Source organism: Hypomesus nipponensis, chromosome 7 (genome assembly GCF_054491055.1).
Source record: "Hypomesus nipponensis isolate SF chromosome 7, ASM5449105v1, whole genome shotgun sequence".
NCBI classification, from domain to species: domain Eukaryota; kingdom Metazoa; phylum Chordata; class Actinopteri; order Osmeriformes; family Osmeridae; genus Hypomesus; species Hypomesus nipponensis.
Genome location: NC_140367.1, coordinates 16960001 through 16970000, shown reverse-complemented (window position 1 = coordinate 16970000; position 10000 = coordinate 16960001). Strand labels below are relative to the sequence as shown.

At 46.8% G+C, this 10000-nt stretch overlaps 24 non-coding genes and 9 pseudogenes across 24 annotated transcripts; all 33 read left to right on the top strand.

Annotated features, from left to right (window-relative positions):
* The first annotated feature begins 144 nt into the window (after window positions 1–144).
* On the top strand, window positions 145–263 carry LOC146280397 (5S ribosomal RNA; annotated as a pseudogene).
* A 180-nt stretch (window positions 264–443) lies between these two features.
* LOC146280396 (5S ribosomal RNA) lies at window positions 444–562 on the top strand. The gene has a single exon (XR_014763744.1). It is a non-coding gene; the product is annotated as a 5S ribosomal RNA (ribosomal RNA).
* Window positions 563–746: 184 nt separating this feature from the next.
* Window positions 747–855, top strand: LOC146280395 (5S ribosomal RNA; annotated as a pseudogene).
* A 174-nt stretch (window positions 856–1029) lies between these two features.
* Window positions 1030–1148, top strand: LOC146280394 (5S ribosomal RNA). The gene has a single exon (XR_014764460.1). It is a non-coding gene; the product is annotated as a 5S ribosomal RNA (ribosomal RNA).
* A 182-nt stretch (window positions 1149–1330) lies between these two features.
* Window positions 1331–1449, top strand: LOC146280393 (5S ribosomal RNA; annotated as a pseudogene).
* A 180-nt stretch (window positions 1450–1629) lies between these two features.
* LOC146280392 (5S ribosomal RNA) lies at window positions 1630–1748 on the top strand (annotated as a pseudogene).
* A 176-nt stretch (window positions 1749–1924) lies between these two features.
* LOC146280391 (5S ribosomal RNA) lies at window positions 1925–2043 on the top strand. Its single transcript, XR_014763743.1, has one exon. It is a non-coding gene; the product is annotated as a 5S ribosomal RNA (ribosomal RNA).
* Window positions 2044–2223: 180 nt separating this feature from the next.
* On the top strand, window positions 2224–2342 carry LOC146280390 (5S ribosomal RNA; annotated as a pseudogene).
* Window positions 2343–2532: 190 nt separating this feature from the next.
* Window positions 2533–2651, top strand: LOC146280389 (5S ribosomal RNA). The gene has a single exon (XR_014763742.1). It is a non-coding gene; the product is annotated as a 5S ribosomal RNA (ribosomal RNA).
* A 178-nt stretch (window positions 2652–2829) lies between these two features.
* Window positions 2830–2938, top strand: LOC146280388 (5S ribosomal RNA; annotated as a pseudogene).
* A 186-nt stretch (window positions 2939–3124) lies between these two features.
* On the top strand, window positions 3125–3233 carry LOC146280387 (5S ribosomal RNA; annotated as a pseudogene).
* Window positions 3234–3409: 176 nt separating this feature from the next.
* LOC146280386 (5S ribosomal RNA) lies at window positions 3410–3528 on the top strand. Its single transcript, XR_014763741.1, has one exon. It is a non-coding gene; the product is annotated as a 5S ribosomal RNA (ribosomal RNA).
* Window positions 3529–3710: 182 nt separating this feature from the next.
* LOC146280385 (5S ribosomal RNA) lies at window positions 3711–3829 on the top strand. Its single transcript, XR_014764629.1, has one exon. It is a non-coding gene; the product is annotated as a 5S ribosomal RNA (ribosomal RNA).
* Window positions 3830–4007: 178 nt separating this feature from the next.
* LOC146280384 (5S ribosomal RNA) lies at window positions 4008–4126 on the top strand (annotated as a pseudogene).
* A 194-nt stretch (window positions 4127–4320) lies between these two features.
* LOC146280383 (5S ribosomal RNA) lies at window positions 4321–4439 on the top strand. The gene has a single exon (XR_014764834.1). It is a non-coding gene; the product is annotated as a 5S ribosomal RNA (ribosomal RNA).
* A 172-nt stretch (window positions 4440–4611) lies between these two features.
* Window positions 4612–4730, top strand: LOC146280382 (5S ribosomal RNA). The gene has a single exon (XR_014765914.1). It is a non-coding gene; the product is annotated as a 5S ribosomal RNA (ribosomal RNA).
* A 178-nt stretch (window positions 4731–4908) lies between these two features.
* On the top strand, window positions 4909–5027 carry LOC146280381 (5S ribosomal RNA). The gene has a single exon (XR_014763740.1). It is a non-coding gene; the product is annotated as a 5S ribosomal RNA (ribosomal RNA).
* Window positions 5028–5201: 174 nt separating this feature from the next.
* Window positions 5202–5320, top strand: LOC146280380 (5S ribosomal RNA). The gene has a single exon (XR_014763739.1). It is a non-coding gene; the product is annotated as a 5S ribosomal RNA (ribosomal RNA).
* A 184-nt stretch (window positions 5321–5504) lies between these two features.
* LOC146280379 (5S ribosomal RNA) lies at window positions 5505–5623 on the top strand. The gene has a single exon (XR_014763738.1). It is a non-coding gene; the product is annotated as a 5S ribosomal RNA (ribosomal RNA).
* Window positions 5624–5801: 178 nt separating this feature from the next.
* On the top strand, window positions 5802–5920 carry LOC146280378 (5S ribosomal RNA). The gene has a single exon (XR_014764658.1). It is a non-coding gene; the product is annotated as a 5S ribosomal RNA (ribosomal RNA).
* A 192-nt stretch (window positions 5921–6112) lies between these two features.
* LOC146280377 (5S ribosomal RNA) lies at window positions 6113–6231 on the top strand (annotated as a pseudogene).
* Window positions 6232–6413: 182 nt separating this feature from the next.
* On the top strand, window positions 6414–6532 carry LOC146280376 (5S ribosomal RNA). The gene has a single exon (XR_014763737.1). It is a non-coding gene; the product is annotated as a 5S ribosomal RNA (ribosomal RNA).
* Window positions 6533–6710: 178 nt separating this feature from the next.
* Window positions 6711–6829, top strand: LOC146280375 (5S ribosomal RNA). The gene has a single exon (XR_014764657.1). It is a non-coding gene; the product is annotated as a 5S ribosomal RNA (ribosomal RNA).
* A 186-nt stretch (window positions 6830–7015) lies between these two features.
* LOC146280374 (5S ribosomal RNA) lies at window positions 7016–7134 on the top strand. The gene has a single exon (XR_014765294.1). It is a non-coding gene; the product is annotated as a 5S ribosomal RNA (ribosomal RNA).
* A 178-nt stretch (window positions 7135–7312) lies between these two features.
* LOC146280373 (5S ribosomal RNA) lies at window positions 7313–7431 on the top strand. Its single transcript, XR_014763735.1, has one exon. It is a non-coding gene; the product is annotated as a 5S ribosomal RNA (ribosomal RNA).
* A 176-nt stretch (window positions 7432–7607) lies between these two features.
* LOC146280372 (5S ribosomal RNA) lies at window positions 7608–7726 on the top strand. Its single transcript, XR_014765397.1, has one exon. It is a non-coding gene; the product is annotated as a 5S ribosomal RNA (ribosomal RNA).
* A 182-nt stretch (window positions 7727–7908) lies between these two features.
* On the top strand, window positions 7909–8027 carry LOC146280371 (5S ribosomal RNA). Its single transcript, XR_014763734.1, has one exon. It is a non-coding gene; the product is annotated as a 5S ribosomal RNA (ribosomal RNA).
* A 178-nt stretch (window positions 8028–8205) lies between these two features.
* LOC146280370 (5S ribosomal RNA) lies at window positions 8206–8324 on the top strand. The gene has a single exon (XR_014764491.1). It is a non-coding gene; the product is annotated as a 5S ribosomal RNA (ribosomal RNA).
* A 172-nt stretch (window positions 8325–8496) lies between these two features.
* Window positions 8497–8615, top strand: LOC146280369 (5S ribosomal RNA). The gene has a single exon (XR_014763733.1). It is a non-coding gene; the product is annotated as a 5S ribosomal RNA (ribosomal RNA).
* Window positions 8616–8815: 200 nt separating this feature from the next.
* Window positions 8816–8934, top strand: LOC146280368 (5S ribosomal RNA). Its single transcript, XR_014763732.1, has one exon. It is a non-coding gene; the product is annotated as a 5S ribosomal RNA (ribosomal RNA).
* A 178-nt stretch (window positions 8935–9112) lies between these two features.
* LOC146280367 (5S ribosomal RNA) lies at window positions 9113–9231 on the top strand. The gene has a single exon (XR_014763731.1). It is a non-coding gene; the product is annotated as a 5S ribosomal RNA (ribosomal RNA).
* A 184-nt stretch (window positions 9232–9415) lies between these two features.
* LOC146280366 (5S ribosomal RNA) lies at window positions 9416–9534 on the top strand. The gene has a single exon (XR_014763730.1). It is a non-coding gene; the product is annotated as a 5S ribosomal RNA (ribosomal RNA).
* A 174-nt stretch (window positions 9535–9708) lies between these two features.
* LOC146280365 (5S ribosomal RNA) lies at window positions 9709–9827 on the top strand. Its single transcript, XR_014763729.1, has one exon. It is a non-coding gene; the product is annotated as a 5S ribosomal RNA (ribosomal RNA).
* The last annotated feature ends 173 nt before the right edge of the window (window positions 9828–10000 follow it).

The following is a 10000-nucleotide window of genomic DNA, read 5'->3' as shown; positions in this document are numbered from 1 at the left end:
TCTTGCAATATGCACAAGTAGTCCTTCATAAAAGGGGCTGGAAGCTGTTTTCATTTTGACACGAGAGAGAGAGAGAGAGACCACCTTGCATTGTCAATTGCTAAATCTGTATATGGATAAGTAGCCTATGGTTGTCAACTTATTTCGTACGGCCATACCAGCCTGGCAACGCCCAATCTCGTCTGATCTCGGAAGCTAAGCAGGGTCGGGCCTGGTTAGTACTTGGATGGGAGACCGCCTGGGAATACCAGGTGCTGTATGCTCTTTTGCTCATTCACTTAGAAACTGACATCTTGCAATATGCACAAGTAGTCCTTCTTGAAAGGGGCTTGAAGCTGTTTTCATTTTGACACGAGAGAGAGAGAGAGAGAGAGAGAGACCACCTTGCATTGTCAATTGCCAAATCTGTATATGGATCAGTAGCCTATGGTTGTCAACTTATTTCGTACGGCCATACCAGCCTGGCAACGCCCGATCTCGTCTGATCTCGGAAGCTAAGCAGGGTCGGGCCTGGTTAGTACTTGGATGGGAGACCGCCTGGGAATACCAGGTGCTGTATGCTCTTTTGCTCATTCACTTAGAAACTGAAATCTTGCAATATGCACAAGTAGTCCTTCATGAAAGGGGCTGGAAGCTGTTTTCATTTTGACACGAGAGAGAGAGAGAGAGAGAGAGAGAGAGACCACCTTGCATTGTCAATTGCTAAATCTGTATATGGATAGGTAGCCTATGGTTGTCAACTTATTTCGTATGGCCATACCAGACTGGCAACGCCTGATCTCGGAAGCTAAGCAGGGTCGGGCCTGGTTAGTACTTGGATGGGAGACCGCCTGGGAATACCAGGTGCTGTATGCTCTTTTGCTCATTCACTTAGAAACTGAAATCTTGCAATATGCACAAGTAGTCCTTCATGAAAGGGGCTGGAAGCTGTTTTCATTTTGACACGAGAGAGAGAGAGAGAGAGACCACCTTGCATTGTCAATTGCTAAATCTCTATATGGATAAGTAGCCTATGGTTGTCAACTTATTTCGTACGGCCATACCAGCCTGGCAACGCCCGATCTCGTCTGATCTCGGAAGATAAGCAGGGTCGGGCCTGGTTAGTACTTGGATGGGAGACCGCCTGGGAATACCAGGTGCTGTATGCTCTTTTGCTCATTCACTTAGAAACTGAAATCTTGCAATATGCACAAGTAGTCCTTCATGAAAGGGGCTGGAAGCTGTTTTCATTTTGACACGAGAGAGAGAGAGAGAGAGAGAGAGAGACCACCTTGCATTGTCAATTGCTAAATCTGTATATGGATAAGTAGCCTATGGTTGTCAACTTATTTCGTACGGCCACACCAGCCTGGCAACGCCCGATCTCGTCTGATCTCGGAAGATAAGCAGGGTCGGGCCTGGTTAGTACTTGGATGGGAGACCGCCTGGGAATACCAGGTGCTGTGTGCTCTTTTGCTCATTCACTTAGAAACTGAAATCTTGCAATATGCACAAGTAGTCCTTCATAAAAGGGGCTGGAAGCTGTTTTCATTTTGACACGAGAGAGAGAGAGAGAGAGAGAGAGACCACCTTGCATTGTCAATTGCTAAATCTGTATATGGATAAGTAGCCTATGGTTGTCAACTTATTTCGTACGGCCATACCAGCCTGGCAACGCCCAATCTCGTCTGATCTCGGAAGCTAAGCAGGGTCGGGCCTGGTTAGTACTTGGATGGGAGACCGCCTGGGAATACCAGGTGCTGTATGCTCTTTTGCTCATTCACTTAGAAACTGAAATCTTGCAATATGCACAAGTAGTCCTTCATGAAAGGGGCTGGAAGCTGTTTTCATTTTGACACGAGAGAGAGAGAGAGAGAGAGACCACCTTGCATTGTCAATTGCTAAATCTGTATATGGATAAGTAGCCTATGGTTGTCAACTTATTTCGTACGGCCATACCAGCCTGGCAACGCCCGATCTCGTCTGATCTCGGAAGCTAAGCAGGGTCGGGCCTGGTTAGTACTTGGATGGGAGACCGCCTGGGAATACCAGGTGCTGTATGCTCTTTTGCTCATTCACTTAGAAACTGAAATCTTGCAATATGCACAAGTAGTCCTTCATGAAAGGGGCTGGAAGCTGTTTTCATTTTGACACGAGAGAGAGAGAGAGAGAGAGAGAGACCACCTTGCATTGTCAATTGCTAAATCTGTATATGGATAAGTAGCCTATGGTTGTCAACTTATTTCGTACGGCCATACCAGCCTGGCAACGCCCGATCTCGTCTGATCTCGGAAGCTAAGCAGGGTCGGGCATGGTTAGTACTTGGATGGGAGACCGCCTGGGAATACCAGGTGCTGTATGCTCTTTTGCTCATTCACTTAGAAACTGAAATCTTGCAATATGCACAAGTAGTCCTTCATGAAAGGGGCTGGAAGCTGTTTTCATTTTGACACGAGAGAGAGAGAGAGAGAGAGAGAGAGAGAGAGAGACTACCTTGCATTGTCAATTGCTAAATCTGTATATGGATAAGTAGCCTATGGTTGTCAACTTATTTCGTACGGCCATACCAGCCTGGCAACGCCCGATCTCGTCTGATCTCGGAAGCTAAGCAGGGTCGGGCCTGGTTAGTACTTGGATGGGAGACCGCCTGGGAATACCAGGTGCTGTATGCTCTTTTGCTCATTCACTTAGAAACTGAAATCTTGCAATATGCACAAGTAGTCCTTCATGAAAGGGGCTGGAAGCTGTTTTCATTTTGACATGAGAGAGAGAGAGAGAGAGAGAGACCACCTTGCATTGTCAATTGCTAAATCTGTATATGGATAAGTAGCCTATGGTTGTCAACTTATTTCGTACGGCCATACCAGCCTGGCAACGCCCGATCTCGTCTGATCTCGGAAGCTAAGCAGGGTCGGGCCTGGTTAGTACTTGGATGGGGGAATACCAGGTGCTGTATGCTCTTTTGCTCATTCACTTAGAAATTGACATCTTGCAATATGCACAAGTAGTCCTTCATGAAAGGGGCTGGAAGCTGTTTTCATTTTGACACGAGAGAGAGAGAGAGAGAGAGAGAGACAGAGACTACCTTGCATTGTCAATTGCTAAATCTGTATATGGATAAGTAGCCTATGGTTGTCAACTTATTTCGTACGGCCATACCAGCCTGGCAACGCCTGATCTCGGAAGCTAAGCAGGGTCGGGCCTGGTTAGTACTTGGATGGGAGACCGCCTGGGAATACCAGGTGCTGTATGCTCTTTTGCTCATTCACTTAGAAACTGAAATCTTGCAATATGCACAAGTAGTCCTTCATGAAAGGGGCTGGAAGCTGTTTTCATTTTGACACGAGAGAGAGAGAGAGAGAGAGACTACCTTGCATTGTCAATTGCTAAATCTGTATATGGATAAGTAGCCTATGGTTGTCAACTTATTTCGTACGGCCATACCAGCCTGGCAACGCCCGATCTCGTCTGATCTCGGAAGCTAAGCAGGGTCGGGCCTGGTTAGTACTTGGATGGGAGACCGCCTGGGAATACCAGGTGCTGTATGCTCTTTTGCTCATTCACTTAGAAACTGAAATCTTGCAATATGCACAAGTAGTCCTTCATGAAAGGGGCTGGAAGCTGTTTTCATTTTGACACGAGAGAGAGAGAGAGAGAGAGAGAGAGACCACCTTGCATTGTCAATTGCTAAATCTGTATATGGATAAGTAGCCTATGGTTGTCAACTTATTTCGTACGGCCATACCAGCCTGGCAACGCCCGATCTCTTCTGATCTCGGAAGCTAAGCAGGGTCGGGCCTGGTTAGTACTTGGATGGGAGACCGCCTGGGAATACCAGGTGCTGTATGCTCTTTTGCTCATTCACTTAGAAACTGAAATCTTGCAATATGCACAAGTAGTCCTTCATGAAAGGGGCTGGAAGCTGTTTTCATTTTGACACGAGAGAGAGAGAGAGAGAGAGAGACCACCTTGCATTGTCAATTGCTAAATCTGTATATGGATAAGTAGCCTATGGTTGTCAACTTATTTCGTACGGCCATACCAGCCTGGCAACGCCCGATCTCTTCTGATCTCGGAAGCTAAGCAGGGTCGGGCCTGGTTAGTACTTGGATTGGAGACCGCCTGGGAATACCAGGTGCTGTATGCTCTTTTGCTCATTCACTTAGAAACTGAAATCTTGCAATATGCACAAGTAGTCCTTCATGAAAGGGGCTGGAAGCTGTTTTCATTTTGACACGAGAGAGAGAGAGAGAGAGAGAGAGAGAGAGAGAGAGAGACCACCTTGCATTGTCAATTGCTAAATCTGTATATGGATAAGTAGCCTATGGTTGTCAACTTATTTCGTACGGCCATACCAGCCTGGCAACGCCTGATCTCGTCTGATCTCGGAAGCTAAGCAGGGTCGGGCCTGGTTAGTACTTGGATGGGAGACCGCCTGGGAATACCAGGTGCTGTATGCTCTTTTGCTCATTCACTTAGAAATTGACATCTTGCAATATGCACAAGTAGTCCTTCATGAAAGGGGCTGGAAGCTGTTTTCATTTTGACACGAGAGAGAGAGAGAGAGACTACCTTGCATTGTCAATTGCTAAATCTGTACATGGATAAGTAGCCTATGGTTGTCAACTTATTTCGTACGGCCATACCAGCCTGGCAACGCCCGATCTCGTCTGATCTCGGAAGCTTAGCAGGGTTGGGCCTGGTTAGTACTTGGATGGGAGACCGCCTGGGAATACCAGGTGCTGTATGCTCTTTTGCTCATTCACTTAGAAACTGAAATCTTGCAATATGCACAAGTAGTCCTTCATGAAAGGGGCTGGAAGCTGTTTTCATTTTGACACGAGAGAGAGAGAGAGAGAGAGAGACCACCTTGCATTGTCAATTGCTAAATCTGTATATGGATAAGTAGCCTATGGTTGTCAACTTATTTCGTACGGCCATACCAGCCTGGCAACGCCCGATCTCGTCTGATCTCGGAAGCTAAGCAGGGTCGGGCCTGGTTAGTACTTGGATGGGAGACCGCCTGGGAATACCAGGTGCTGTATGCTCTTTTGCTCATTCACTTAGAAACTGAAATCTTGCAATATGCACAAGTAGTCCTTCATGAAAGGGGCTGGAAGCTGTTTTCATTTTGACACGAGAGAGAGAGAGAGAGAGACCACCTTGCATTGTCAATTGCTAAATCTGTATATGGATAAGTAGCCTATGGTTGTCAACTTATTTCGTACGGCCATACCAGCCTGGCAACGCCCGATCTCGTCTGATCTCGGAAGCTAAGCAGGGTCGGGCCTGGTTAGTACTTGGATGGGAGACCGCCTGGGAATACCAGGTGCTGTATGCTCTTTTGCTCATTCACTTAGAAACTGACATCTTGCAATATGCACAAGTAGTCCTTCATGAAAGGGGCTGGAAGCTGTTTTCATTTTGACACGAGAGAGAGAGAGAGAGAGAGAGAGAGAGACCACCTTGCATTGTCAATTGCTAAATCTGTATATGGATAAGTAGCCTATGGTTGTCAACTTATTTCGTACGGCCATACCAGCCTGGCAACGCCCGATCTCGTCTGATCTCGGAAGCTAAGCAGGGTCGGGCCTGGTTAGTACTTGGATGGGAGACCGCCTGGGAATACCAGGTGCTGTATGCTCTTTTGCTCATTCACTTAGAAACTGAAATCTTGCAATATGCACAAGTAGTCCTTCATGAAAGGGGCTGGAAGCTGTTTTCATTTTGACACGAGAGAGAGAGAGAGAGAGAGAGACTACCTTGCATTGTCAATTGCTAAATCTGTATATGGATAAGTAGCCTATGGTTGTCAACTTATTTCGTACGGCCATACCATCCTGGCAACGCCCGATCTCGTCTGATCTCGGAAGCTAAGCAGGGTCGGGCCTGGTTAATACTTGGATGGGAGACCGCCTGGGAATACCAGGTGCTGTATGCTCTTTTGCTCATTCACTTAGAAACTGAAATCTTGCAATATGCACAAGTAGTCCTTCATGAAAGGGGCTGGAAGCTGTTTTCATTTTGACACGAGAGAGAGAGAGAGAGAGAGAGAGAGAGAGAGAGAGACCACCTTGCATTGTCAATTGCTAAATCTGTATATGGATAAGTAGCCTATGGTTGTCAACTTATTTAGTACGGCCATACCAGCCTGGCAACGCCCGATCTCGTCTGATCTCGGAAGCTAAGCAGGGTCGGGCCTGGTTAGTACTTGGATAGGAGACCGCCTGGGAATACCAGGTGCTGTATGCTCTTTTGCTCATTCACTTAGTAACTGAAATCTTGCAATATGCACAAGTAGTCCTTCATGAAAGGGGCTGGAAGCTGTTTTCATTTTGACACGAGAGAGAGAGAGAGAGAGAGAGAGAGACCACCTTGCATTGTCAATTGCTAAATCTGTATATGGATAAGTAGCCTATGGTTGTCAACTTATTTCGTACGGCCATACCAGCCTGGCAACGCCCGATCTCGTCTGATCTCGGAAGCTAAGCAGGGTCGGGCCTGGTTAGTACTTGGATGGGAGACCGCCTGGGAATACCAGGTGCTGTATGCTCTTTTGCTCATTCACTTAGAAACTGAAATCTTGCAATATGCACAAGTAGTCCTTCATGAAAGGGGCTGGAAGCTGTTTTCATTTTGACACGAGAGAGAGAGAGAGAGAGAGAGACTACCTTGCATTGTCAATTGCTAAATCTGTATATGGATAAGTAGCCTATGGTTGTCAACTTATTTCGTACGGCCATACCATCCTGGCAACGCCCGATCTCGTCTGATCTCGGAAGCTAAGCAGGGTCGGGCCTGGTTAATACTTGGATGGGAGACCGCCTGGGAATACCAGGTGCTGTATGCTCTTTTGCTCATTCACTTAGAAACTGAAATCTTGCAATATGCACAAGTAGTCCTTCATGAAAGGGGCTGGAAGCTGTTTTCATTTTGACACGAGAGAGAGAGAGAGAGAGAGAGAGAGAGAGACCACCTTGCATTGTCAATTGCTAAATCTGTATATGGATAAGTAGCCTATGGTTGTCAACTTATTTAGTACGGCCATACCAGCCTGGCAACGCCCGATCTCGTCTGATCTCGGAAGCTAAGCAGGGTCGGGCCTGGTTAGTACTTGGATGGGAGACCGCCTGGGAATACCAGGTGCTGTATGCTCTTTTGCTCATTCACTTAGTAACTGAAATCTTGCAATATGCACAAGTAGTCCTTCATGAAAGGGGCTGGAAGCTGTTTTCATTTTGACACGAGAGAGAGAGAGAGAGAGAGAGACCACCTTGCATTGTCAATTGCTAAATCTGTATATGGATAAGTAGCCTATGGTTGTCAACTTATTTCGTACGGCCATACCAGCCTGGCAACGCCCGATCTCGTCTGATCTCGGAAGCTAAGCAGGGTCGGGCCTGGTTAGTACTTGGATGGGAGACCGCCTGGGAATACCAGGTGCTGTATGCTCTTTTGCTCATTCACTTAGAAACTGAAATCTTGCAATATGCACAAGTAGTCCTTCATGAAAGGGGCTGGAAGCTGTTTTCATTTTGACACGAGAGAGAGAGAGAGAGAGAGACCACCTTGCATTGTCAATTGCTAAATCTGTATATGGATAAGTAGCCTATGGTTGTCAACTTATTTCGTACGGCCATACCAGCCTGGCAACGCCCGATCTCGTCTGATCTCGGAAGCTAAGCAGGGTCGGGCCTGGTTAGTACTTGGATGGGAGACCGCCTTGGAATACCAGGTGCTGTATGCTCTTTTGCTCATTCACTTAGAAACTGACATCTTGCAATATGCACAAGTAGTCCTTCATGAAAGGGGCTGGAAGCTGTTTTCATTTTGACACGAGAGAGAGAGAGAGAGAGAGAGAGAGACCACCTTGCATTGTCAATTGCTAAATCTGTATATGGATAAGTAGCCTATGGTTGTCAACTTATTTCGTACGGCCATACCAGCCTGGCAACGCCCGATCTCGTCTGATCTCGGAAGCTAAGCAGGGTCGGGCCTGGTTAGTACTTGGATGGGAGACCGCCTGGGAATACCAGGTGCTGTATGCTCTTTTGCTCATTCACTTAGAAACTGACATCTTGCAATATGCACAAGTAGTCCTTCATGAAAGGGGCTGGAAGCTGTTTTCATTTTGACACGAGAGAGAGAGAGAGAGAGAGAGACTACCTTGCATTGTCAATTGCTAAATCTGTATATGGATAAGTAGCCTATGGTTGTCAACTTATTTCGTACAGCCATACCAGCCTGGCAACGCCCGATCTCGTCTGATCTCGGAAGCTAAGCAGGGTCGGGCCTGGTTAGTACTTGGATGGGAGACCGCCTGGGAATACCAGGTGCTGTATGCTCTTTTGCTCATTCACTTAGAAACTGACATCTTGCAATATGCACAAGTAGTCCTTCATGAAAGGGGCTGGAAGCTGTTTTCATTTTGACACGAGACAGAGAGAGAGAGACCACCTTGCATTGTCAATTGCTAAATCTGTATATGGATAAGTAGCCTATGGTTGTCAACTTATTTCGTACGGCCATACCAGCCTGGCAACGCCCGATCTCGTCTGATCTCGGAAGCTAAGCAGGGTCGGGCCTGGTTAGTACTTGGATGGGAGACCGCCTGGGAATACCAGGTGCTGTATGCTCTTTTGCTCATTCACTTAGAAACTGAAATCTTGCAATATGCACAAGTAGTCCTTCATGAAAGGGGCTGGAAGCTGTTTTCATTTTGACACGAGAGAGAGAGAGAGAGAGAGAGAGAGAGAGAGAGAGAGAGAGAGACCACCTTGCATTGTCAATTGCTAAATCTGTATATGGATAAGTAGCCTATGGTTGTCAACTTATTTCGTACGGCCATACCAGCCTGGCAACGCCCGATCTCGTCTGATCTCGGAAGCTAAGCAGGGTCGGGCCTGGTTAGTACTTGGATGGGAGACCGCCTGGGAATACCAGGTGCTGTATGCTCTTTTGCTCATTCACTTAGAAACTGACATCTTGCAATATGCACAAGTAGTCCTTCATGAAAGGGGCTGGAAGCTGTTTTCATTTTGACACGAGAGAGAGAGAGAGAGAGAGAGACTACCTTGCATTGTCAATTGCTAAATCTGTATATGGATAAGTAGCCTATGGTTGTCAACTTATTTCGTACGGCCATACCAGCCTGGCAACGCCCGATCTCGTCTGATCTCGGAAGCTAAGCAGGGTCGGGCCTGGTTAGTACTTGGATGGGAGACCGCCTGGGAATACCAGGTGCTGTATGCTCTTTTGCTCATTCACTTAGAAACTGAAATCTTGCAATATGCACAAGTAGTCCTTCATGAAAGGGGCTGGAAGCTGTTTTCATTTTGACACGAGAGAGAGAGAGAGAGAGAGAGAGAGAGACCACCTTGCATTGTCAATTGCTAAATCTGTATATGGATAAGTAGCCTATGGTTGTCAACTTATTTCGTACGGCCATACCAGCCTGGCAACGCCCGATCTCGTCTGATCTCGGAAGCTAAGCAGGGTCGGGCCTGGTTAGTACTTGGATGGGAGACCGCCTGGGAATACCAGGTGCTGTATGCTCTTTTGCTCATTCACTTAGAAACTGAAATCTTGCAATATGCACAAGTAGTCCTTCATGAAAGGGGCTGGAAGCTGTTTTCATTTTGACACGAGAGAGAGAGAGAGAGAGACCACCTTGCATTGTCAATTGCTAAATCTGTATATGGATAAGTAGCCTATGGTTGTCAACTTATTTCGTACGGCCATACCAGCCTGGCAACGCCCGATCTCGTCTGATCTCGGAAGCTAAGCAGGGTCGGGCCTGGTTAGTACTTGGATGGGAGACCGCCTGGGAATACCAGGTGCTGTATGCTCTTTTGCTCATTCACTTAGAAACTGAAATCTTGCAATATGCACAAGTAGTCCTTCATGAAAGGGGCTGGAAGCTGTTTTCATTTTGACACGAGAGAGAGAGAGAGAGAGAGAGAGAGAGAGAGAGAGACCACCTTGCATTGTCAATTGCTAAATCTGTATATGGATAAGTAGC